The following is a 25,276-nucleotide window of genomic DNA, read 5'->3' as shown; positions in this document are numbered from 1 at the left end:
GTAAGTCAATACAGCATTTGTTTATACTGTTGAAGATTGACATGAAAATAGAACGTATACGGAATAGAAAACCTATTGAATAAATTGGCTTGATTAAACAATTGAGGATTAAAATTATCGGTGTGTCTCGAACTTTTACTTAGATCTGTCATCTCAACTAATTTTCTGCAGTAAGAAGTCATGGTTGTGGTAAATACCTTTGACTATTTGCTGGTAACAAAGTGGTAGGAAAAAAACACCCCATTTTTCACTTGATTACTATTCCAGTGTTGAAACTTCTGGCTATTTGAGCATGTTGTCAAGCTGTGATTGCACTTTTTGCAAGCTATGAAGCAAATACGCTATTAAATAAAGATTGACAGAAGATAGGGCCTAAGAAAAAACAAGTGGACATTTATTTTAAATGTAGCAAAAGTCTTCATCAGTGTGGACTCCTTCTAGTTTTTCATGTCAGATTTGACCTTCTCTGATAATTTTCTCTTCGTATTAAGAACTAAAATGGAACTGACAAAGAAACCCTGGGGAAATCAATCCCACTCCACCTGAAAAATAGACAGATTTATTAGGTGTTCCAGGCTGTCTCCAGGTAATCAAGAGATTATTAAAGTATATGCCTGTTGTGCTTTAGCCAGGGGCTTGTTTCCAACAAATGGAAGAGTGTTTGGAAGAAAATTATTAGTGCTTAGTCATATCAGAAATCGGGATGTTTTCATGAGGAGGTGGTGGGTTATGCATCACACGTTTGTTGTTGGATATTATTTGTGAATTTAACAATAGTTTGCTTTAGAAAATACGCATGTAGGCATTGCCCAAGAAATCTAGAATTTGAAATGTGCCTAGTGAATAGCATGTCTTTGATTCCTGTTACTGTGTTTTATTGACAAGCTGATTTACATCTATACCTTCCAATCCCTGAGATTTCCTTAAAGAGGACATGGGACCTTCATCTTTCCTCCTGCATTAGGTACTACAGAATTCCTCAGATGAAGTGTCTTCCTGCCACTATGTATTCTGGTAGCTGTCTGTACCTTTGAGAATAGTATTTTGCATCTGTATTTATCCAGGTGGTTCTTCAGTTATTTGATATTCATATTTGCAAATACAGTTTTAGTTTCCACCTTTGTTTTCATCTGCTGTGTAAATAATACATGAGATCAGTTGCCTATATAAGAGTGAGCTGTATTTCTGTATTTCATGTGGCACTTCTCAGCAACACCTTAAGAGAAAAATTACCCTCATGTCTCCATTTTAGAGTATTTCAGTGTCCACTTAGAAGAGAAGCAGAAGCAGAAATGCATTTTAAAAAGTGAGACTGGAAGTATTTATTTTTGAACAAAAGTCATTAGAATTTGGTGAACGTCTTCTCTAGAATTCAGCTTTTTTCTTCAGTGATGTTACTAGAAGTTACTAGGACAAAAAGTACAGAGCTTAAAAGTCAAAATTGTGCCTTTTTCATTTTTATATATCCCCTTTGTTTTGGATAGAGACTATTTTTGTTACTTTTATTGTTTATTTAATGATGTATAAGTCATATGCTAATGACCTGTGCACAGATTCCCCCAAATAATGTCCAGCAGTAGCAAATGAAAGCAGATACTTACACCTAAGTAATGCGTTGGTTTTTTCTGTTCAGTGTAATCCATGTTTTTATGACATGTCCACCACTGTGGTGTTTGTATATTTCTCTGAAAAAATGAAATCTCTTCCCCCTTAGCCGTTGTCTGCTTTAGGAGTGAAGCCTTCCGCTCATTTTTCTGGTGGAATCTTAAAGCTGCCATCTGGGTATAAACTAGAAGTGTCTGTCAGTGTGTCTAGACTCCACAGGCTCTCATAGTGCTGGAAACCACACTTGCCTTCCTAATCCTTTTAGAATGAGTAAGCTCTCTTTGCTGTTGTTGGCAAAAATAATACAAATAATAGCACACCTGACCATACGGGTACCAGTGGCTACAGGCAGGTTTTTTATTGTTCTGTGTGCTTTGTTAGGCACTCCCAGTGTACATACCAGATACAGATGGTCTTTCGTGACCCACAGAACAATTTAAAGGAAATGAATTCTAACCCCGTTTTTATTTCTAGTCCCAAACTCCTTGCTAGCTTTCCTTCATACTGTAAGCAGGTTAATGGCAGCATAGGAAGGAGGAAAGGCTGTTCAGCAGAGCATCAAGAACTTGGTTAAAAGCCACCTTTCTAACAGAAGGGCCAGCAATATTTTCTGCTTTCAAATTTTTAAAAAGAGGTATATAGGCATCTTGCAACCACCTGAAACATCCCCCTCATTTCTTTTGCTCCCATAATGAACCATTGGCTGAAGAATCTGGATCTGCTCCTTGTACTACTTCACCCCTGTTTTCAACAGCAGTATTGTGTAAAGCGGTCTGAATAATATGAAATTGCTGGGGAAAAGAGAAATTTGTTAAGATTACCATAGCTCAGTTCCAGGTAGAAGTTTTCCCAGACAGTTTTTTGTCTGCTAGACTTAAAAATGAGAAAACTTTCTCTGTAACTTAGCTCATGCTTTCCAACCCTTCCTGCTGTATATTGCCATGCTTGGTGTGGGACTTATAACCCAGGATAACCAAAGTTAGCTCCACCTGGTAATGACAACATTGGTAGCTTTAGGATCCAGGCTCTGTGTGTGCAGAAAAGAGCTACATCTCCATCTCCTCCATCCATCTTATTTTGAGCTAGGTTCAATGCTTTAAACAGCAGCTATGGGTCTCTGTGAAAGAATAATGGATTTTTGCGTGTGTGAAATATGTTAGGAACCTATGTTCTTGCTTGTGACTTTACTGATTCAAATTGTAATAATTAGGATATAGGTTGTGAGGTATCAATAGTATCATTAAAGATTGATTAAAATATAAATATCCACTTAGGTCTAGCAAGATGTGGTATAGAAATGAGAGCACAATTCAGATTTCCCTGGGTTTGCACTTTAAACATTCTGTCCTTCTGTGTGTTACAGAAACATTCTGTATCTTTGACCACAGAATAAAAATTTTCCTTCCTCGTCTCCTGGAGGAATGTGTAGATATCTGACTAGTGGGGGGTTTGTTTGTTTATTGGTGGGGGAGGGTTTTTTTTTGGTGGTGGTGGTGTTTTTTGGCTTTTTTTTTTTGGGGGGGGGGTTTGAGGTTTTAGAGAAATTATGTGATGTTTTATTGTCCAGTTTCCTTGTATAAGGTATGGACAAATCTACTTACCTGCTTAGCGTCGATCTGGAGAGAGTCAAATTCACTGATAATTCACTGAAATTGTTCTGGTCATCATGAAATGAAGTGTTCTAATCATGTTAGAGAAAGAAAAACATAGGTGTAAGCCTAATAAGTACCCTTTGTTAAATTGGGTGTGCTGTTTAAAAGTACATAGATTTATTTTTTTCAAATGAAGAACTTTGCTAATTATAACCTTGCAGAATAAAGAAGAGGGGAAAATAACATAGAGAAAGAAATCCTAAACTCCACTTCTGACACTTGTTCAAATGCTGGATTTGTATACACAGGAAAAATAGGTAAACAGTATGATCTGAACACGAATTTCTTAGTTATTCACAGTGTAACGTCTTTGTACTGTTGTTATTTTGGGCATATTTGGGGGCATTTTGAGTTTTCACATAGTAATTCATTGAGAAAAATTTGTTTTGGGAATTATTCTGTTTTGCATTCTTTTTCATACTGAACCTTTCCTCTCAGTTGTTGTCTCTGGAAAAAGGACAGCTTTTTTACCTTAAAAAATTACTAACTAAATGTTTGTGTGTAAGTGTTCTTAACTAATGCTATTTAGTGCCTGAGAAAAGCGAAGGGAGAATGAAGTGTCTGCATAATTAACCAGTTGTCTGGAGGTGATTATCCAGGAGTTGTTCAATTTATCTCAGTTCAGGGTTCCCTAAGCTAGGTGCTTGTGTAGTACATCTTGCTATGTTATGGCAAAATTGGTGAAATTAATCTGAGATCTCTCATAGACCAGCATTTAATCTCTTGTCAAGGATCTCTAATAGGTCTTGTTTCTTATCCCCCAAGGCATTGGAGGGGAAAGTACATACATAATTGACCAGTTTTCCAGACACAATCATCAAGAAGTTGCATAATTTAATTCATTTCAGACCCTCTGAGCTGGGTGCTTATCTATCACAGCTTGCAGGGTTATGGCAAGATTGGTGAAATTATTCTTCAATCAGGCGTAGGTCAGTGTTCAGTCTATGTCAAGGGTCTTAACCAATACATGCACTTACTATCCTGTGGCAGCATTTTCCAGTCATGCAAATGCACTTCAAAGGGTTTGAGATGTTCAGACATTAAGAAAGGTTGGCATTGGGCTCCATTTTTCACTTTTTTGATGAAACATGGAGAAATATAATAGTGCTATGTTTTCTAATTGCTTCTAATTATTACTGCCAAATGTGTGGATGGCTCTTGGGGCATGACTGTCTGGGCAGGGTCCTGTGATCTTGAGTTTCTCAGTTTCTTTCAATATTGTCCACTTCAGCAAGAGTACATATTGCACTGAAACATCCTTTTTTCTAGATTAGTTCATGATATTTAAACACCTTGATTTAAATCAAAGTTATGCCTGCTGTTTTTTGCTGGTTTAGTGTCTTCTTCAGATGAATGCTTCATTGTGAAATGGACTGTGCAAGTGCATGAATATGCTTTTCTGAAGTTGTCAGCTCTGTGGAGATGTGCTTGACTGTAGAAAGTCTAATGTTTTAGTGGGATGTCATTTTGTGTGCCCTGTGGTTGTGTAGGGGCCTCTTTGATGTTCAGCTTTAGTTCATTTATCTTAGAATCTGTTACATTGCCTACACTGATACACTGTGCTAGTCAAAAGCACTATTTTAGTTTCCAGATGTTTTTGCCTACCCTCTGCTGCTTTTATATGTTAGCTATCGTATTTTGTCATACCTTTTAAATAATACAAGCCCTTATGCACTTCAGCATGTCGGTGGGATTGATTGCTGTTATGTAGATGTACATAACTGCATAGGTGTGCATAATTACAAAATGATCATTAGAATAGCAAATCAAGTAGAAAAAAAAAGAGAAAAGAACCCCTCCAATTTGGCTCACAGCCATTCATCTTTTTATCCATATACTGTTGGTTACCCCCATAAAAAGCCTGGAATAACTAGAGTTGAAATGCTACTAGAGTATCCTTTTTTAAAGTAAAAAAAAAAAAAAAGTAATCATTCCTTCTTTCTTCTTTTTTCTTTTTATTCTGACATTTTTTTCTATCTTGAAAGCTAGTAGTTGGAATTTAACCTTGTTACTGTCAAAAATTTAACCAATATAATACACTTTAGGCAGTAGTTGGTATATTTCCTTATTATACCACAATCTTGATTCCCTGCAGGAGATCCTTATGGAAACTAGACTGAGACAGTTATTTTTTAATAAAATGATTGACTACGCTATGATATAGAAATAGAAGAATTTTCTGATTATTCAGTTTGAACTCAGTTATTTGAATCTAGAGTAAGAAGACTGAAGTCTTAAACGTGAAGAGGAAAATTTGAACCTCCTTGCTACTTCTGGCATAAGATGAGGGTGGTAGCTATAGTTGACTTTAAATCATCTAGTTTTGTTTAGTGAAAATGGAGTATGAAATCCAAAGCCTTTTATTTAAATTCATGTTAACCACCCATTTTACTGCTTCTTCTAATTCTAATGTAGACAGAGAAGACTTTTTCCAACATGTTATAGCTGTCATATTGGCTTTTGTTCTGAAAGATCACAATGGCATTTGAGACTGTTTAATTAAAATCCTACTAACTTACACTATTTCTATCCTTTCTTTTAGAGTAGCTCTGTATACATATGGAGAATTTTCACTTAATGTGTTTAAATGTCTTCACAAGCTTTACTCTATCCTAACCTTTAAGTTTCTTTGTCGTAGAAATATACTCATGTTGCATTATTCAGTTTTATTTCTCATCTTCAGTCTTATGGTTATGGTTTTCATGATCTTGTTAACTTGCTAAATCAGATTCCTTCATCTGGCCATCTGGTGCATGGCACTACTGAAGGAGTTTTCTATAAATCTAAATTTTTTTTTATTGAACTATTCTATTAAGATGTGATGCAGCAACATACGGCTCATCTAACAACCAAAAAATATCTTCCAAGTTTATATTAGTTTTATCCTGCATCTGAACCATAAACTTCATGGGGATTAACCTAACCTTATAAATTTCTCCCTTTACTATTCTGGTCTAAGAGGAGTTTGTTTTATCTTAAAGTACGATCTAATGGAACTGAAGTGTTAACCACGCCTCAGTAATTCAAAATCACCAAGCTAAACACTAAGCATGAATTTATACCTCTGAACTGTGGATTAAAAATAAACCACAGATTTCTCGGCAACATAATCGGCTGATACTGATATAACCTAGAATATCCTTTCAGTTTCCATAGGAACAGATGATAGAATGTTTTGAATCTTGGAATAGCTAAAATGAATGTCTGACTTCAATATAGTTCACTTTTACTTTGCAGCTTGCAACCTCTGCATGTAAGGGCTAAAAATGTGCATTAAAAAAGGATGGTGGAATATTGGCATAACACATATTAAAGCGGTTTAAGGAGCAATAGTAACAACAATAACAAAAAATAGTATTGCAAGTAAAAATAAGATGTTTCTATGCATAATTCCTCAGGTGTTAGCTCTGTATTTTGTTATACAGGTGCAAAAGGTGTTTTCAATTCCACAGGAAGTGAGAACCATTAATTATTCCTTTGTGTTAATGGCTCATTTATTAAATGTTTTACAACAACAAAAAAAACTGTCTTGTTGGTCATCTCTAAATTTCATGTCCAGCCATTGTTTAATCTGACCGTGTTACATGGTATCAGTATTTTCTGGTTGAAATCATTTGTAGAACACAAGAAAACTTTATGTTGCCAGAAAGAAAAGATCAGCAAAATTTAAATGGAATATGTAGTGTGTTATTTAGGTGACTATAGGAAAAAATGGTTATTGAGGAACAGTCAAGGAAACGTGGCAGCTGGAGTGGTACCTGTTTTATTAGATGTTTGACATCGCTTTATCAGGTCACGTTGCTAAATCAGGGGAGATATACTTTGAGTGTAAAACCATTAGCAATATTTATTTATTTATCACTTTGAGATAAATGGATATGTAACTCCAGTATTGATAAAGAGGGAAAATGTGGAGATCTTGTTAAAAAACATTTGGAATCTGAGTGCCCATAACCTGAAGCATTGTGCATGCAGGTGAAATTGATAGTGTTGACTGTTCAGTGCTTGGGCTCCTTTCATTTTTTGTACCTCATTTAAGGTACAACATGTTCTTCATTTAAGATATTTTGATGATTAAACATTTCGTTTGAGGAAATTAGGATGGTGCCGAAAGTAAAATTTAAAAAAAAGAAAAAAGAAAAATGGCAAAGAGGTAACGAGTTGTGATAGTTTCTCTTTTCAGTAAACCAGCTTTTTGAGAGAATGGAGCTGCACCATGCTAATATAGTTCAAATAGTAATTTTTTTAAGGTATCTATATTGCAAGACTATTTTAACTACCATTAATATAGAAGACTCATGACAGCTGTAGTTATTGGAACATATGGGCAAGTTCAATAGCAACATTTTGAAAATAGAAGGATTTTAAAAGAAAATTAATATCTAGGGCATTCCTGCTCAGTATTAGAATATTGCTTGCTGTTGTGTATGTGTGGAAGACCCTTTGTCACATGTTACTTTCTGAATATTGATCCTTTTTCATTAATGATTTGGTTCTCAATTTTGCAACATCCTTTTGCAAATTCCTCACAAAGTGTGTAATAGGTGTTTTAGGCAACTATTAGCCAGTCTCATTCTACAAGTGGGCATATACAGAGGAGTTCTGACTGACAAGAAGTAAGCAGGTAGATTTTTCACAAGTATTTGGGTTTGCAAAGGTTTCTATGCTTTAGTGATTAGCTAACACTGGCCCTTTTTAACAACACTGGCCTTGTTTCATAAAAAGGCTTTTTTCACTTGTATGAAAATAACTTTTTTTTCTTAAATCCTAGAAGCTTCTATTTTCTCATCCCGTAATATCTTCAACTGTAATTATTCTTTTATTGAAATATTTTCAGGTCTAGTAGAAAAAAACTTGTAAAACAAATGTAAGTTTTAGTTCTTTAATTTATGTTCAGCAGAAAGTTTTCAGGTGTGGGGGTGAGCACAGGGGACTCACTAATTGGGCATGGAAGGGCCCCTTGCCTTCCATCCACCACCTTTCCCAGTTAGCAGCTCTTGCTGGGAGTCTGCCTCCCCAGCTCTGGGCTGTCCCATAGCTGTGCAGCTGTGCAGCAGTTTCACCTGCTTCTCACTCCACAGCCAGTTCTGATGAACTCCTGCAATACTCAGGATCAGGTTCAGGCCTTAAAAACGTTAAGATTTTTATGTACCAGATATTGAAGTTATGAAGTATCTATTAGTAGAACAAACAAAATGCACAGGTTTTCCTTTTTGTGAAGAGGCAGTATGGGGAGGTACTGTGTTGCGATATATCAGCAGCTATTGTTTTGTAAAACCTTCAAATTCAATTAATTTGAGGTTAGAGAATTTTTTTTCCTGCCCTTCGGATTTTTTTTTCTTCAAATCATATTAAAGCAGAGAACTGAGATACGAAGTGGTTATTGTTTCCCAGATTTGGGTTGCCTGTCTGTCTCCACTGGAGTGGTGGCAGTGGCAGACCAGCTTCCTCTGCAGTACCCATGTGCCCATGGTTAGGGCATACAGCTGTCCTGCCTTCCTCCATCCTTCAGCTGCAAACCATTGCACTGCCATTTCCCTAGGTTTCAAAATGCCTTCAAAAGCATCCAAATTAAGAAGTCCCTCTCACACTGGACATCTTGCTGTATTATCTCTGTTGATTTCCAATCTGTGACCCCAGCTGAGCCCACCAGTTGCCTTTTGGGAGCCCTGTATTTGAATCTGAGATGCTACTGCAGTTCAGCCCATTGCCCAGGTGAGCCCAGCAGAACTGGGAACTGCCACCTCCTTTGCTGTTAGTGTCCCCTGCAGCCGCTGGAGGAGGTGTTGTTGGCTTAGGGCCCTGGGTGGCTCGGCCAAGGATGTCATATTTCTTGTTGCTCATCAGTTAGCACTGCTGACTATTAATTGTCTATCTGCTGGACACGTGTTCCAAAGAGTAGTCTGCAAAGCAGACAGCCCCACTGAGATGTTGTCAACAGCAAATGGAGCATGAAACATTTGCTTTTCCCTTCCCTTGGTGGCAGGTAGTACACCGTGGTGTAAGGAATTCATAATTAGTTGATATGAGGCACAGACTCAAATGTACTGCTTTTAAGCAAATAGTGAAAACAGAAGAAAGCAAGAGACTGCATTTTGAGGAAGAAACCTGCTTGGACAGATACATGTATATTTAATCAGTCTTCAATAATTCATGTAATATTAATGCGAAGCATATGGTAATGCAAGTGTTTAATAAAATGGTTTTGGCTGAAATTTTAATACCTAATTGGGAGTTGTTGCCTTTTATTTTATATCTTAAAATTCTTTGGGAAAAGGTGTAATTAGCTTAAGTAAATTATTTAATATTGCTACAACTATGTGTGTTATACATATTCAACTGAAAATAGTTTAGTCCTTAAAGTCACTAAGCTTCTTTAACTAAAAGCTGTGTCTAATTTTGCACAATAATTTGGTGCCATGACCTCTTTAAGTGCCTTTCCCAGGGAATCCATCACTGTCTAAACTCTCATTTTTTTCCTTTACTGTTTTTCTTACTACGAGGTACTGCTTATGTTTGCTAGTCTGATATTTTTTTAAAAAGACAGCTGCAACAAATAGCATAAAATACAGATTAATGTTATAAAAACATCAAAAAAAGGGAGACATTGATATTGCTGCTCAGTTTTCTAGGTTTCATAACAGTTTACATGATAGTGATACTTTATTAAAATGATGAAGTTAAATCTGTATCTTTCTAACTTGACCTTGTTTTGTAATGCCATAAAATTCATCAAGTTTTTGTTTAACAGACTTTGAAGCATTTTGGTTGCAACTCTTTTACAAGCTCTTTTACCAAGCGTGATATTTCTTTGTGTACAGTAAAGATTGTTTGAGCAATTACTTGAATAATCAGTAATTTACATCTTGAAGCAGGCCCAGCATTTCTGCTGGGTAAACATGTTAGAACAACAGAAGAACGGAAAACATAGTCATCTTTGGAGACATCTCATGCCAAAAATCCAGATGTGCAGGTCCGCCTCATTCCCTTTTCAGAGCCGTAGTTTTTCCCCATACACGATGGGCTTTCCCAAATGAAAGGAAAAGAGGAGCGAGTGATGAATTCCTGAATACTGTTGAATACTGTAGGGAAAATGGGACTGCTCGGGAAGCGCCTGGGCATAAATTTTTAGAAGCCCACATTTTAAGGTAATAGAGACAACATAGTAGCAAAAATAGTCATGAGAGTGTTTTGGTTAATCTAGGGAGAATTAGTTCATGCCAAAATCTATCCCTTGTACTGTTTGCTGAACTGTGCTGAGGCTGCACTGCTGTTCTGCCTCTGTCACTCTGACGTAACACGAGGACTGCCCACACCAGGGGTGAGAGGGGCAGCGTGTCCGTGTTTCATCCTGCTCCTCTTGGTCACAGAGCACACGTGTAACAGGCTATTGGGTGCTGATACAGTCCCTCTCCAGGGCTCGGATGGAACTTTGTGCAACTCTTCCCCTCCAGGAGTGGGGAGGAAAGGAGAGTGGAAAATGAGCTCCTTTCAGTCTTTTCTCCTCCCTCCTCCAGCACTGTATATGAGCAAAGCTAAAATCCATATGCATTTGGGAAGGAATGTGTGCTGTAGTAGGAGTTACCAGCATGAAGGATAGGAGGGTGCCATATGTTCTCCTGCACTGCAGGTTTTACTCTTTCCTGGAGATTTGTTCTAAAATCCTATTGATTTCTTGTCCAAAAATTTTAGTTGTCTTTTGTACATGATCAGCATTATAGAAGATCTGGCTATTCCTGCTTAGTGATGCTATCCTTGTGTTTATTGGGATGGAAGCATTGACTGACTTGAGAAAAGCCTGAGATACCTTGTTCTTTGCTATTGGACTTAGATGAAGGATTTTCCTGAATTCAGATCTAAGTCAGTATTTGTTATTACTGTTGGGGTTTTTGTGTACTGCATATTGAAAACCACATTCCTCAAGCACATACGTTTCACCGAGTAGAAACTTGTGGTATGACAATGTTGGTTGCTTTTTTGCTGCAGGTTTGTGGTTTTTTCTGCCTAAGGAGATGTTAATGCATGAGGCCTTTTCATTATCTTTCTACTTGACTCTTGTTTTATCCCCCCTTTAAAATGCTCACTAGGAATCTGAATTTCAAAGCTGTCTGCAAATAAATACAAGCAACCTTTCCACAGACTTAAGACTTTTTCATTTGCTGTGAAGCTACCACCTATTCTTCTATCCTTCTGGGGAATTCACTCCCCTTGATTTAGGGTCAGCATTCCACTGCACCTTAGAATTAAATATAATCTACCTCATGATCAAGGATATTTCTCTCCTTAAGAGAAAATACTGCTTTTCATAGAGACCCTCTGACAGTGTTTTCATATACGGCACAGTGGGAAAGCGTCACTGTGTCAAGTATATGTTGCTTCAGTGCAGGTTATTAAAATAAAATAGTAAAATTAATAAATTCACAGACTTCTACAGTGAGCTAAGAAACCTTGTGCTGGTGTAGTCTAACTTGTATAGTGCTGGACACAGACCTAAATTCATCAGATGATGAGCTATAAGGTGTAAAGAATAACAAGTGTGATGAGCTGAGAAATCAGATTCTAAAGCAAGGGATTTGATAATTAGTTAACTTGCATTGGACGGAACAGTTTTGAATCTTAAATTGTATAGGCATGTAAATAAAATAGTCTTTGCTCTGAGATTTGACATGGCTAAACTGCTGACAAAAATAAAGAGGATCATTGAAGTAATGGACTGGCCTGTAAACATCTAAAAATCGATCTCCTGCATATTATTTTAAAATGGAGACTTGTTAATAATGAGGTCTATGTTTGTATTTTATATTCTCTATTCACTTTAGAAGTCTTACAATTTTATAGAATATCTTTGGGATTTTCTTGTCGAAAAGGAAAAACTTCAGCATAGTTTTTAGTTCTGTTCAGGTTCAGTTTAGTTCTGGTTCTGTTTAGTTTAATTCTAGGACAAGTGACAAGAACCTCAAAAAAGTTAGACTCTTGGCTTCAACTAGATCTCGGATTAGTTTTTTAATCCACAGCTGAAATCTTTTCCCCTACACTGAAAGTACCTAATACTTTGTGCCCTGATAGTGGTATGTGGAAGAGCAAACTCAGTCCTACATCTTGATAAGTAACTGCACTTACATATAATTTTTCTTGCACGTAAACTTCTCTTGTAAAGACTTTTTCCATTGCATCTATATACAATTTTTATGAACAAGTGATTCAGTCTTTTTTTTTTTTTTTTTTTTTTTTTTTTTTTTTTTTTTTTTTTTCTTTTTCTTGAAACCTATATAGTAAATAAAGTGTGCTCAGGTAAAAGTGCTAAGTGTTCTGAAACACTTTCGATTTTTACACGTTATACTATTATGTATTACAGTTTCTGTAAGAGATTTTTGTATGCTGAATTTTTTTTTCTGTACCACACTTGTATTTCTTCGTAGTTAAGTTCACAGTTTATGTGTCATTCATACAAGAGGAAATACTAGGGGGATAAGAGCTGAATTTAAATAATGTATGAGGAATTACTTAGTTGCAGTAGTTTTTCAAAGGTCCTTTTAGTTAAGGATCTCTGTCTACAATCCTTTTGAATCTTTTATATATACTGATGTTTTTTACCTTGGCTGTGAGTATTCAGAGGAGGTCTGGCAAAACTGATAATACTACTCATAATTTAGGTGTTCATTTCTACCTCTGTGTTTGTGGCTTTCTTGGGATGGGGGAGAAGCTGGGCTAAATTAAAGTTATTGTCCTTATCTTGTGCATTAGACCCAAGCTGTTCTTTGATGTCAAATAGCTCATCTCTTCTGTAGATAAACACTGCTGTTCATACAAGTAGAGACTTTGACATAGAATTCATGAAACCGTGTCATGGTGTGTAATTTTATATATGTGCTAAGAATATTATTTAAACTGAGAATTTATTGAATTTTGTCTCTGAGGATCATGTTTATTGTTTTGAAGTCACAGGGAGTTTTCACTCTAACTAGTGTCATTGAAGAACCCTTCCAACCCAAGCTGTTCTGTGCTACACTTTACAGAGCATCCAATTATGCAGCAGCATCACACGGGAAGCTTAGACGGGAGCATGAGGCACATTATCACAGTCAGCCAGTGCTGTTGAGAGGCAACCTTTTTGTATTCCCCTGAGCTGTGATGCAATTACACACCTGTGATACAGGAACTTCTTTAATGTTTTCAAATAAAGACAGAGTTTGGGGTTTTTTTTAAATATGCAGGAGCCAGAGATACCTCATGGTTATTGTGAGTGGAATTCATATTCCATACACCTTAATGTGACATTTCAGTTTGTCCAGACTACAGTGTCTTTGCTTTGTGAATTCTAAACCTGTCCACCTGTATAAATTGTGTACCATGATGGTTTGCTGTCCTCTCTTCTGCCATTTTTAGGTCCATGAGAATGTTGAATAGAACCAGAATTAGGATAGTTAATGAGAGACACAGGTGTTGGGGTGCCATAACCTTGGGTTATCCCACCCTATTCTTTATGTTCACCTTTAGACCATGTTTGCTTGGCTTACTTAGGAAAGTCACTTAAAATAGTGTCAGCCTTGCTTCAAATCATGTTGCATCTCCTATTCAAAGGTATGTTTTCTCTGTCACAGAAATAAATTACTTTGGTTTGGCATGAGTTGTTTCTGACAAAGCCGTCTTGGCTATTATTTAACACCATATTAAAATTTCCTTGTGCATATCAAAAGGTAATTTAGCTGTGCAGTCAAACATAAATAAGTTATTACTTTATGGCAGTAAGACTTAAAATATTACTGTGCTGTTTGATGGTCCAGTTTTGAGGAACAGAAATGTATGAGATGCTAATTTCAGAATTTCAGACTGTGGAACATGCCTCCAAGTATTAATGACTTTTTAATAGGAGAGCTTTAAATTCCTTCATGTATTGTTTGCATTTCAACTCAAATTTCTGGGAATTTTCTCACATAGATTGGTAATTAGGATACTTACTGGATGTAATTAGTGCAGCATACTGTAATTAATGAACTTGCAATCACAAAATATATGTGTATTCCTAAAGTACTACAACTTGGATAATGAAAACATTTACAACCTGTATCATTCATGGAGAACACTAGTACTCCTTAATATAATTTGCAATGAATCAGTGAACTCCTTTTCTCCTTCTTCAGCCCCCGCTGCTGATAGTTATTTTAAGATCAGAATTAACAGTTACATACATACAGCTCCTGTAAATCAGATAGATTTTAAAAAGTACATTTTTGACAATGCTGAAGCTAAAGTACCTTTTCTAGAATCGGTCAGACATCAGCTGTAAATATCTGGCAGAATTCTTCTGTAATAAAGTGTTTATGAAAAGCTTTATGTTTATGAAAGCTTATTATTCTAATTATTCCAGACTTCTGTACGTAGCTGTACACATCCATTTAAGAGATAGGAACAGACATTTTTAGGGGCTACTGTAGTTGATTCTCTTGACAGCCAAATGTCATCTGATGACAAATGTTCTCTTGACATCTGCTTTTCAAAGAAACAAAATAGAGGGATGTAGAAAATATTAATGTAATTATGTAAATTTGGAATATGGCCAAATTCACAATACTCTTAAACTGTGCTCATTCTGTCTCAGTATTAGGATTTAGAAGAATTTAAGAAAAGAGCACAAGAAATTGTAGGAATTTAAACCCACTGTCACAAGAATAAATATTTAAATACTCCTCAGTATGTGCAAATAATATATATGTAAGCATATATGACAGTGACTGATACAGAGAAGAGAAAATGGAGTCCTTCAGACTTTGCAGTTTTCTAACCAGGTCACACACACACACCCTTGTTGTCCAACAGAGGGTTTCAGAGTAGTAAACAATTTCTACAACATGTTTCTTAACAAAAGTCACAACAATAGGAAAAGGTATTTGTTAGGTATTAACTTTAGACCAATGAAGGTACTAATATAGAACATACCTGAAACAGTCACGTTTAAAATATAAATTTTAAGAATTTAATGTGTGTTGTGTATGGACAGTATTTCCATTTCAAATCTGAGAAAAATCTGAAAAGGTCTCTGTGTCTCAAAAAAGGTGCAGGCATCTGTCTCTCTAAAGAAAGATGGAACTTTGTTCCTTTTTGTTTTCAGCATTAAGTCACACTCAAGTTAACATAAAATCACTGGTGTGTTGTAGATTCTTGACAACACAGTCAAGACTCCATGAGGAGCTTTAGTTAATCATTTTACAGTTACCTTTAAACATAAAGTACACTCAGTCATGATACTCATGTGCTCTGCCTTCTCAGTAATGCCAGAGAAGGCAAAGAGAGAGTAACTAAGATTGCACTACCATTATTTTTGTAATAAATGTTAAAGGAAAAATTGTTAACCATTAGCAACTTCTTTACTTGTGAGAATATTAGACTGCATGTGCCTGCATTTAGGAAAGAGGCTGTGCTAGGATGTGTTTAATCTCTTGAAAATAGCAAAGTCCTGAAAGTCCAAGTGGTGTTATTGTGGTAAGGTGTTTGCATGGAAGTATTCTTGTATATTCTGCATTTTACGTTTTGATTTCAAGGAGATCTTCAACAGCATTTCAGTGCTTATTACCTGTTTCACAGACATTGTTGACCTTCACAACAGTGTGAAGGCATATTTGTATATGACAGCTAGTTAGACTGGAGCAAAATAATGGATTTTTAGCAGGAATTTATAAAGGTCTGCTTTGCTAACTTCTGACACAATTTATTATGTAAGTGAACAGTATTTAACAATGGTATGATGTTAAAATTAAAACTCTTTGTCATGTTCTAATATATCCATAATGTCAAGACTTGGCTGGCATACATGTTGTCAAAAGGTCAGTTAAAAATGACTTTTGGGTATGGCTTAAGTGTGCAGAGAGAACAGTTTAACTAAGTAATGTGGTAATTCTGTTATTTTCTTCAAGTAGGCTCCCTTTCTTAAGTAACTGTCATTGTGGACTTAGATAAATAGGCTCTTAAGTTTTCAAATTTGAATTCTATAATTCATATATTCTTGGCAAATTGTTCACATGAAAAATAAGCCTTAAAAGACACTTAAATGTATGCATATATGTAAAATTCATCCTTGGTTGCTGACTCTGCTGCAAGTTAACCTTAGCAGTGTGCTTGTATATGACACTAGTGATGTCACAATGTTTATCCAAATGACATTGTCACAGGAAATAGCTATTATTAGCCCAAATGTTTCCTTCTTAGGAATCCTTTCAAACTTGATCTGCTTTTTTGAGTTTATTTTGATGCAAGTCCCTGAAAAGGTCATGTCCTTTTATTACAAAATCTTTTGCCTTTTTTTTTTCTTGAAAAAGCAAGCTAACAACACTTGGACATAATTAGATCCTCTGTCTCGCAAATGACCCAGACAAGTATTTGTCACCCAAGAAAGTTCCTGATCTAGAGTTTTTGTAAAAGTGGTATCATATTAGGTGTCTGAACAATTCCACAAAGTTCAGAGGTGTTCTGAGGAATTATAAGAAAATTTATATAGGGTTAAGCTAGGGTTCATTTAGTTTGACCCCAGCCCTTTGGAGCTCTGAAATCAGAAATTCCTGCAAGAGTCAAAAATCTGTATGATAAACATACAGTGTGATGATTGTTTTTGTTGGACAGGTTATCTGACAGAATTAAGTATAAGCAAGTAGCTATTTTGTCTGTAGCCATATAATAGAATGAATCTGACTCTGAAAAAATGCAAACATTTTTTTTACATGAGGTATAGATGGTTTTTGTACTTTCTTGAGCCCTTTTAAATGCAATGTTAAGACTTAAAACATGTATTAGAAACAAGGCTTAGCATTGAAAAATGCTGGGTTTAGTTTTCTTTAATGAAAAGCATCCTGTGCTTAGGGTGTAAATCTGTGTTTAAATTACATCTCCTTGGAGAGTCATCTTCATGCCTACTGATGAGATTCAGTACTTTAGTATTTGGCTGGAGCCAATCAAGATCCTTTATTGCAAGATGTGTTCAATCATCATCATCATCCCTGCTGGTTGAAAGAGGATACCATATATAGTACAGTTTACCATGCTAGATCAGGATTAGAGTTAGGCCTTCAATTCTCATTGCCAGTTCAGAGTGGATGCATAGGGGAAGCACTTAGGCCTGGGGAAGAAACTGATGTATTTTAGGACGTATTTTTACATTATAAAATCATCCTTTGATCCCTTAGAAGGTTAAAGAATATTTTATTGCCCTTGAGATTTTGTATGCAGACAGACACAAGCATTTTCACTGATGTAATGATTCAACAAGCAGAGTTCAAATGATCAATAAGAAACCATAATTTCTGCAATGCTGCTATGTTCTTTGTCAGCATACAAGGAGGGTGAACAAGGATTCATCATCTCTGTAGAGAAACAGCACAAGTCAATAAGGCAAGTGGAGGATTCAGATCACAGGAACCCTTGTCATAGCGTGGCTTAAGTCTGCAAAAAAAAAAAAAAAAGAAAAAAAAAAGAAAAAAAAAGAAATTGTAGTCTATCATTCTAGAATGGTATATTTTTGAATGCTTTGCAGATTGTGTCTCTTCAAAACAAAACCCTTTTTTAAAAAAATCTTTTTCTCTGACACTCCATTTTAAATCACAGGGGTGAACAGAAATGCCAGCAATTTAGTATATTTTGCTAAAAGAACCCTCTCCAGGGAAGAGGCTCATGAACCAGGATTTAATTCAGAAAAGAAAACAAGTCTAAATTACTGTAATCAGTGGATTTTTGTTTAGATCGATGGGAAAGAGCTGATCCTCTAGAGCTTTAATATTTGTATCAGTGTCAGTAAGGATATTAAGGGTCTGATGGGTAAAAACTAAGTGAAATAGCTAAAGCCTTCTTGATGACAACTGCCCATTAGGAACAAATACACATAATTTTATTCCAACCAGCCAACCACTGCTTCTGAGCCTGTCCTGAGCATGTGAATGATTTTCTCCAGGCTTAGTCAGTAGATAGAAGACCTGTAGAAGAGATACCCATTTTTAAATCAGAATCTGGATCTAGAATCTATCAAAAGGGTCAGAAAGTGTACCTGGGGTGGGTGGGAAGCTGTGGGAGGTTCCAGATGATTGCTTGGTTAGTGTGTTACTGCCCTCTGTAAGGTAGAGGTTAGAGGGATGTAGTGTTTGTGTAACAAAGAAACCTTTATCTGTTCATCAGTCTTACAACTTGAAAAGCTAAACTCTATGTAGTTGTTTATTTGGCTTAAAGCTACCTCCATGTTTCTCCGCAGAATGAGATGTTAAAAGACAGCTTGCTGAGGAGTGGCAAAAAGCTGACACGTTTCTACAGTTCATTTATTCTGTGTGTTCTGTATAGCTCCTAGAGCAGTTTTCCCTATCTTGACCCTTTCACAGCTTGTTATGTGAATGTTTTGACTGTGTTTTGGTGTTAAATAGTTGTTGTTGATAGTTGCTTTTCAGTAAACCTCTTGTGTTCTAAATATTAAGAGCTTGTCTCAATTGGTCTGATAGTAGACAAACTGATGCTAGAGTCAGAACTCCTAATGAAATGCATATTATTTTTTGTAATTGTCTGCAGTTTATGAATATACCACTTATTTCCACCCCCAAAGAACTAACTGTGCAAAAGCACAGTTACCAAATCTTTTAGTGAGCTGTGCTTAACCATGCTGTGTTAACAGCTGTTTTAAGTTGATTCAACTACTGATGATTTTTGTATAAAACTTCCCCTCTAGAATTTTGCCAAAACAATACTTCGACACAACTTGAAAATGCTCTGGCTGCTGTTTGCTTATTATTTGGCTAGATCTAACTTCTGAGAAATAAACTTAGGCCACCTTTGAGATTTTTCTTCCTGGCCAAAAAATCCCCGCGTTGTGCATTGGAGAAGAATGTTACTTACGATCTGCTGCAGGAAGAGTATCCTGAGCTTGAGAACTGATTTAACTACTGCTCTACCACAGACCTGCACGTGATATGAAGATGTGGAAAGCAAAGCAGGGATGCCTGTTTTCTCAAAATCTGCAAGAGAAAATTTGTCAAATACATAGTTTCACATATATACACACATAAAGGCTAAAAAGATCCACTGAAACCATAGTACTCTTTCTCACATTTTGGACCTTCCCACCTGTTTTTCACTGCTGCTATAGACTTTCTCAGGAAGCATGTTTTTCACATGGCTTTCAGAAATATTTCATAGTACACTCTCTTGGAAATTCATTACCTTTTGAAGAAATGTTGGTAAGTAACGAAGACACTATAATTAAAAAGTAATCTTGAATTTTCACTTACCTTTAATTTTCACTGGAATATTTAGGAGTCATTTTGTACCTCTGGGTTGAGTATTAGTAAAAATGAACTAGAGGAGAGAGAAAGCAAGGAAGGTAAAAATTGCTGAAGGTAGAGTTGAGTATAATCTGTAATTATAGTGAATAGCTCTAAAAGGCTTTTCAGTGGAAGAAAGGCCGATTTTTTTTTCCAAGGAATAAAGCACATAGCTTGTATTTAATTTTGTGGTAAGTATTATTTTTATTAATCCAGCCCTGTAACAAGCATCAGTGAATCATCAGAATTACTACATAAATTACAATTATTTTTTCTTTGTTTTGCCCTATTTCTATCAAGCCAAAGAGAGAGTAAGGCATTCTTTTTACCTTTTCTCAATCCATGGCTTATCTCTTCCAGTTTGGCTTTTAGGATGCTGCTGTTTGCTTCCTCCTTCCCAGCTGTTCACTAGAAGATTCAGGACTGAAGCCAATTCAGTTGCTTTCCTACTTTATTACCAAAAATGGCAAAATTTTGCCAATGTTGTCATTTTCCCATCTCAATAATAGATAATAAAGTTGCACATGGGAGTTTTTGCATATCTTCAATTTTTTGAGTGTGGGTGGAATACTATTTCAGGCTCTAACTCTGAAATGCTAAAACATGAAAGACTGTATTATGTTTTTTTTCATGATAACCAATATTTTTAGCTTATTTCTGATTCATCTGAATGTGAGATAAGATATCAAAGGCACAGATACAATGCTTTGTAGAGAAGAGGGGACAACCCTCCCAAAACTTTTGGAAATGTGTGGGTTTTATTTTTGCATTTTACCAGAGGACAAAGTTTCTTGACATCAGCTGTAATTGAGTTTGGTAGGAAGTAATGTGGAAGGCAAATTCCATTGAATTTAAGGACATCTAAATGCGTCGTTGGGATTTTTAAATGTTGTATAGCTTTATTGAAAAAATGCCCGGGCAAAAATTTTTTAAAAGTTTAGTGAAGAGTAAAAACCTCTTCAGAAGTTTAGATAATATCCGGGGCCAGATGCAGACATTGTGCAGAGCACTGACATTACTTTACTAGAAGTAGTACATTCTGGCACACCCTATTGCTGATGTGAATCTGTAGTCTTCACCTGCTTCAACCTAACAATGAAATAATATGACTAACACCATTCCTTAGGTTGTCTCCATTCTTATTAATGAAAACGTAAGTGGCCATCAAACAGTTTTGCTTAAGAAGGACTCTGAATTGTGAGTTACTATAGGTTTTAAGGTGAAAGGGCAGTATGGTATATATGACTCAAGAATCAGTATGAGTACGTACATATAATCTGTTATGTAACTAAGATTGTATAATCTTTAAGAGCTGAAGAACGTTTTTGTAGAGAAGATGCAATTTCGTTTAAAGATTTTAAACCACCCAAAAAGTTTAGCTAACTTATCCATGAATGTACTGTTAGGTGATTGGTTTTTTTAAGGGAGAAAATGTAGTCCTGAAAAATGCAATGTTGATGTTTCAACAGATAGCAAAGCAATTTTTCTCTTTTACAGTCAATAGAATGAAATGTAGATGCGTGTGGGACAATACCGCTGTTCAGGTACTGTACAGACATGCAATGGCAGGTTTTTCAGGATTGTCAGTTGGAGGAGGTGCTGATTTCACAGCATCTGCAGCTGATTTTTTGACCAGGCTATCACTGGAAAAAAAGAGCTCAGCTGCTTTCTACATGAGATTTATTGCCCAATTTTAATTTACTTCTGTCGGCATTCTTGAATTCTTTTACATTTTCTCTGTGCAAATCATCTTCCTTAGAATAATCAAGATCAATTAAAGCAGTAAGCACTGCAAAAATGAAAACTGCGGGTTATTACAATGATTAGCAGCAATACAGGATATTAGATGATGGGTGACAGAAGTCCAAAACTAAACATATTAATGAAACAACTACTGAAGTGTTCCTTTACCACTAAGCAGTCATGTTACTGGAGAGTGTCAGCAATCAGAAGTTTGGCTAATCGGGAGTAAGTACAGCACCTGTAATTTTGGAACACATCTTGAAGGGTAAAAGAATCTTTCAAATACTTCTCTTGGCATTCCCAGTCATGTTGCTGTATTAATATTTTATAGTTCTGAAAGCAAATGTCTTTCTGAGAGAACCTATCTTTTGACCTTCCAAATGTATTGATTGAATTTAAGTTTTCCTTCTAACATCTCTGTTAAAATACATTAGATACTATTTAAAAATGGTAAAGTGTCACAGGAATAGGTAATACTAGAAGAACACTTGTACAGACTGACAGTTAAAGATTTAAACTTTGTTTCTAGAACTTCTCAGCTACCACCTTTAATCCTTAAAAGGCAAATTTTAGAGGCTATCTACTTTGGATTTCAAAAAAGGAATTGGGTGCTAAAAGAGGGTATGTAAGTTACTCTCTCCTGGAAAAGGGAAATACTTTTCTGGTAATTTCATGCAGCGTTTGGAAGAGAATGTTCTTCTTCCACAGAATATTCCACTTCAACATAGTTCTTTGGGTTACATTTTAAGCAGCTGATGTCTGTGCTTAGGATGATGTGCTGAAGTGGCAATCAACCTTTAGTCTGCAAGGCACATGTAGCCCTTTGGGACGCTGGCTCTGACTGGTGTGTGCCCCTGAGAGCTCCCTGCGTGCCAGACCGTGCTTCCCACAGTGAGTGCCTTCTCTGATGCTCCCCCCATATATTCCTGTGCACGGGCCTTAAAATGGTTGTGTGTATGAACATAGCCCACACCCACATGCTTCCTTCATGTCCCAGCACTTCCTGGTAACCACACATGTGCTGAGTCAGCCTCATGACCAGCACAGGTTTCTCAAGAGTGAGTTCTGTCAGACCAGCTTAGTTTCCTTGTGTTAAAGGTGTTTGGTTTAGTGGATGGCAGTGTGAAAGGTGGGGTCTGATATTTTGTCTGTAATATTTCTTCACCTGTGGGATTTTCAAATTCGAGCTGAGGAAGGATAGTCTAGACTTAATAATAGTAAGGATAATCTTAAACTGTTACAAGATCAATGCAGAACAGTTTGGAAAACCATACACGGTGTTGTTTCTCTTCCAGTATGGAAGAATTGTATCAAGTGAAGTTCTGCAGGGATTTGCTCCAGGGCTCGCACAATTCAGTGTTTGCATTTATGGGCTGGATGATGGAATACAGAATATACTTATTAAATTTGCAGGCTACACTTGTTTAAGAAGGATTAAGAGGTCTTGTAAGGACAGAATTAGAATGATCTTGGGAAATTGATTTGAAAAAATAGGATGATATTAAAAAGAAACAATGTAAGGTACTGCATGAAATAAAGGAACAAGGGAAGAAAAGCATGGCTATATAGCAGAAACAACTGTGTGGATAGGAGACCTGCTGAAGGGGATTTTGAAGTTATAGTGGATTACAAGCTGAATGTCAGCCATGTCAAGTAGATACAGAGGAGAAAAATACTGTCCTGGGAGGTGTAAATGAAAGTGTACGTGGAGTAATCTCTTAGCTCCACTCAGTAGAGCAACCTTTATACTCTACTCAGCCCTGGGGGTTCTAGTAGTGAATTCAACATGTCAAGAAGGATGTGGGCTAACCTGAGATGTAGTCAAGTGAGGAGCAATGAAAACTGGACTTAGGAATAACAGTTTGGGTAAATTTCTGCTAGATGGTTTGTATCTTCATCTGTGGATATCTGTTGTTTTATAGAAGGAAAGTAAATTTGAACTCCTTCTGAAGAGCTTTTCAATCTGTGTGGTAAATTTAGACATGGTGTCCTGGAACTGACACCAGGACTGATCATCCAGCACCCTGATTGCAGTGGGTGCTCACGTAAGAGCTCAACTGAGGGCCAGCCTCAATATACACGAGGGGCAACTCCCCAGCAAGTGTCACGTCTCTGACACACACAACACCACATGTGTATGTGTGCTGTAGTCTTTTCATAGGGTAGGGAATGTGGCCTATGGCCCTTCTTTGCACCGGCACAAAGGCAAGTGACCTCCCCAGCCAGAAGGGTTGGGCATCCCTGTGTCTGCTTTATGATTTACAGTTGACAAGACACTCACATTTTTAATGGATTTCAAATTGCACTAATGGAAAATATTTGCTACTGTAAACAAAGAGAATCACCTTGTCGATAATTGAATACTGTATTTCACACACTGATAAGTTTGTTACTCCATTGGCACACTACTTGATGGGGTTGAAGGGCATTCAATACCAGCAGTTTGTTCTCTCATCTATATAGACCAGCAGCATGCTTTGCAAGTGACAAAAAAGAGAAGGAATCTTTGTGGTTTGTCAGAATGCTGAAAATCTGAATGTTGACATTTTTAGGTAACTCTTACCTGGAGCCCTCTTACCTGCAAGGACATCAGTGGCTGGTTTTGATAAGCGAACTGCAAGAAAAATGAGTAACATTTGTGTTAAGGAGAAGATAAGGAAACTTTTAAAAATAACTAATAAATAATAAAATAATAAAAATTGATGAAGAAAAAAGTATCAGGTTTCAAATTAGGAAAGCAAAAATAGTGAAATAATTGCTTGTTGGACAGACGAAATGGATATTATGTTTGTTCAACAGGGCAGGGAGGAAAGGGATGCTCCAGTGATGAGTGCTGTCAAGATCCAAGTCTGGGTAGTATATTGTTTCAAGTAAAAGTATATGTTTCAATAATACTAGATCTTCAGAAATATATGTAAATGTATGTGCTTAAACTATCTGTTGGTATTTACTATAGCTTTTGAATTAGAGCATGAGATTGAAATAGAGTGCATGTGTTTGTGGTTTGTTGGGTCTCTCTGTACGTCTCAGAAATGCTCTACACACAATGTCAGAAATAATCAAAGGAACTCTGTCGGCCTTTTCAGGGGTAATGTTCTTCTAATATACTGCAAATAATTTGAAAGGATCCAGTCAGGAATTTCTCTCAAAATATTTGTGCTGTACTCACTGCACCCACTCAATTGCTTAATATAAGATTGTGTTGAAAAGCTTGTGTGCAGATGTAGAGATAATAGTCATGTAAAGAAATGGTAGAGTATGGCTCACATCTTAGGAATCTAAATGCATGTTATGGTTAGATAATATTTGTGTACAGTAGTTAATACATGCATCCTAATAGGTTTTGAGTTTCTTTCTATATTGTTTCTTGAATATGAGTTATACTGGAGGTGTGTGAAGATGGACACAGCACTTGTGTAGATTAAGTGGAGCTGCAGAACTTAAGCAGTAAGGCACAACGTAAATTTATACATAAAAAACTCAGTGCACTGCTGAACTTAGCACTTGCAATAACACGGCATTATACTATATTAATAAACTGAAAGGTACAGTAGACAATTTCCTTCAGTCGTCTGTCCTTCACGTCTCTGCCTTCTATCAGCTGTACTTTTTCTCCACTGGAGATAGTGTCATTATATTCAAACTAAAATTGTGTGGTTTTCATCTTAACTTGTTTAGCGTGTGACAGCGTTATTAAAAATGTGTATGACATACTAGTGATCCTAGTAGGAACCTGTCTGAATACAGATAAAGTACAGTATTGCATACTGAAGATCTGTTTCTGGGAATTCCTCCGAACATCAATAAAAAAAAATTAGTGAATTTCAGTCATTAGACATTTTGGCAACAGTCTGTGATTTAAATGGCATTTTGATCTTTATTCAGAATGTCTGTCTGACCAGAGAATGAAGACAACTTATTTATATTTAGCTTGGTATCTAGAGGTACTAAATTATGTATGTATAACGTAAAAGTGAAAATAATAATTTA

At 36.3% G+C, this 25,276-nt stretch overlaps 1 protein-coding gene and 1 long non-coding RNA gene across 2 annotated transcripts in view; one reads left to right on the top strand and one right to left on the bottom strand.

Annotated features, from left to right (window-relative positions):
* Positions 1–25,276, top strand: part of COG5 (component of oligomeric golgi complex 5) — a 175,274-nt gene that overhangs the window by 76,010 nt on the left and 73,988 nt on the right. The window lies entirely within an intron of this gene.
* Positions 17,319–19,934, bottom strand: LOC136290120 (uncharacterized). The gene is made up of 4 exons (XR_010720977.1): positions 19,873–19,934; positions 19,511–19,577; positions 19,119–19,237; positions 17,319–17,687 (listed from the first exon to the last, which is right to left on the bottom strand). It is a non-coding gene; the product is annotated as an uncharacterized lncRNA (long non-coding RNA).

This window comes from Chamaea fasciata, unplaced genomic scaffold (genome assembly GCF_029207755.1).
Source record: "Chamaea fasciata isolate MVZ Bird 193981 ecotype frontalis unplaced genomic scaffold, bChaFas1.0.hap1 SCAF_5, whole genome shotgun sequence".
Classification (NCBI taxonomy): domain Eukaryota; kingdom Metazoa; phylum Chordata; class Aves; order Passeriformes; family Sylviidae; genus Chamaea; species Chamaea fasciata.
Note: the sequence above shows the minus strand (reverse complement) of the source record. Positions and strands in the feature narration are given on the sequence as shown.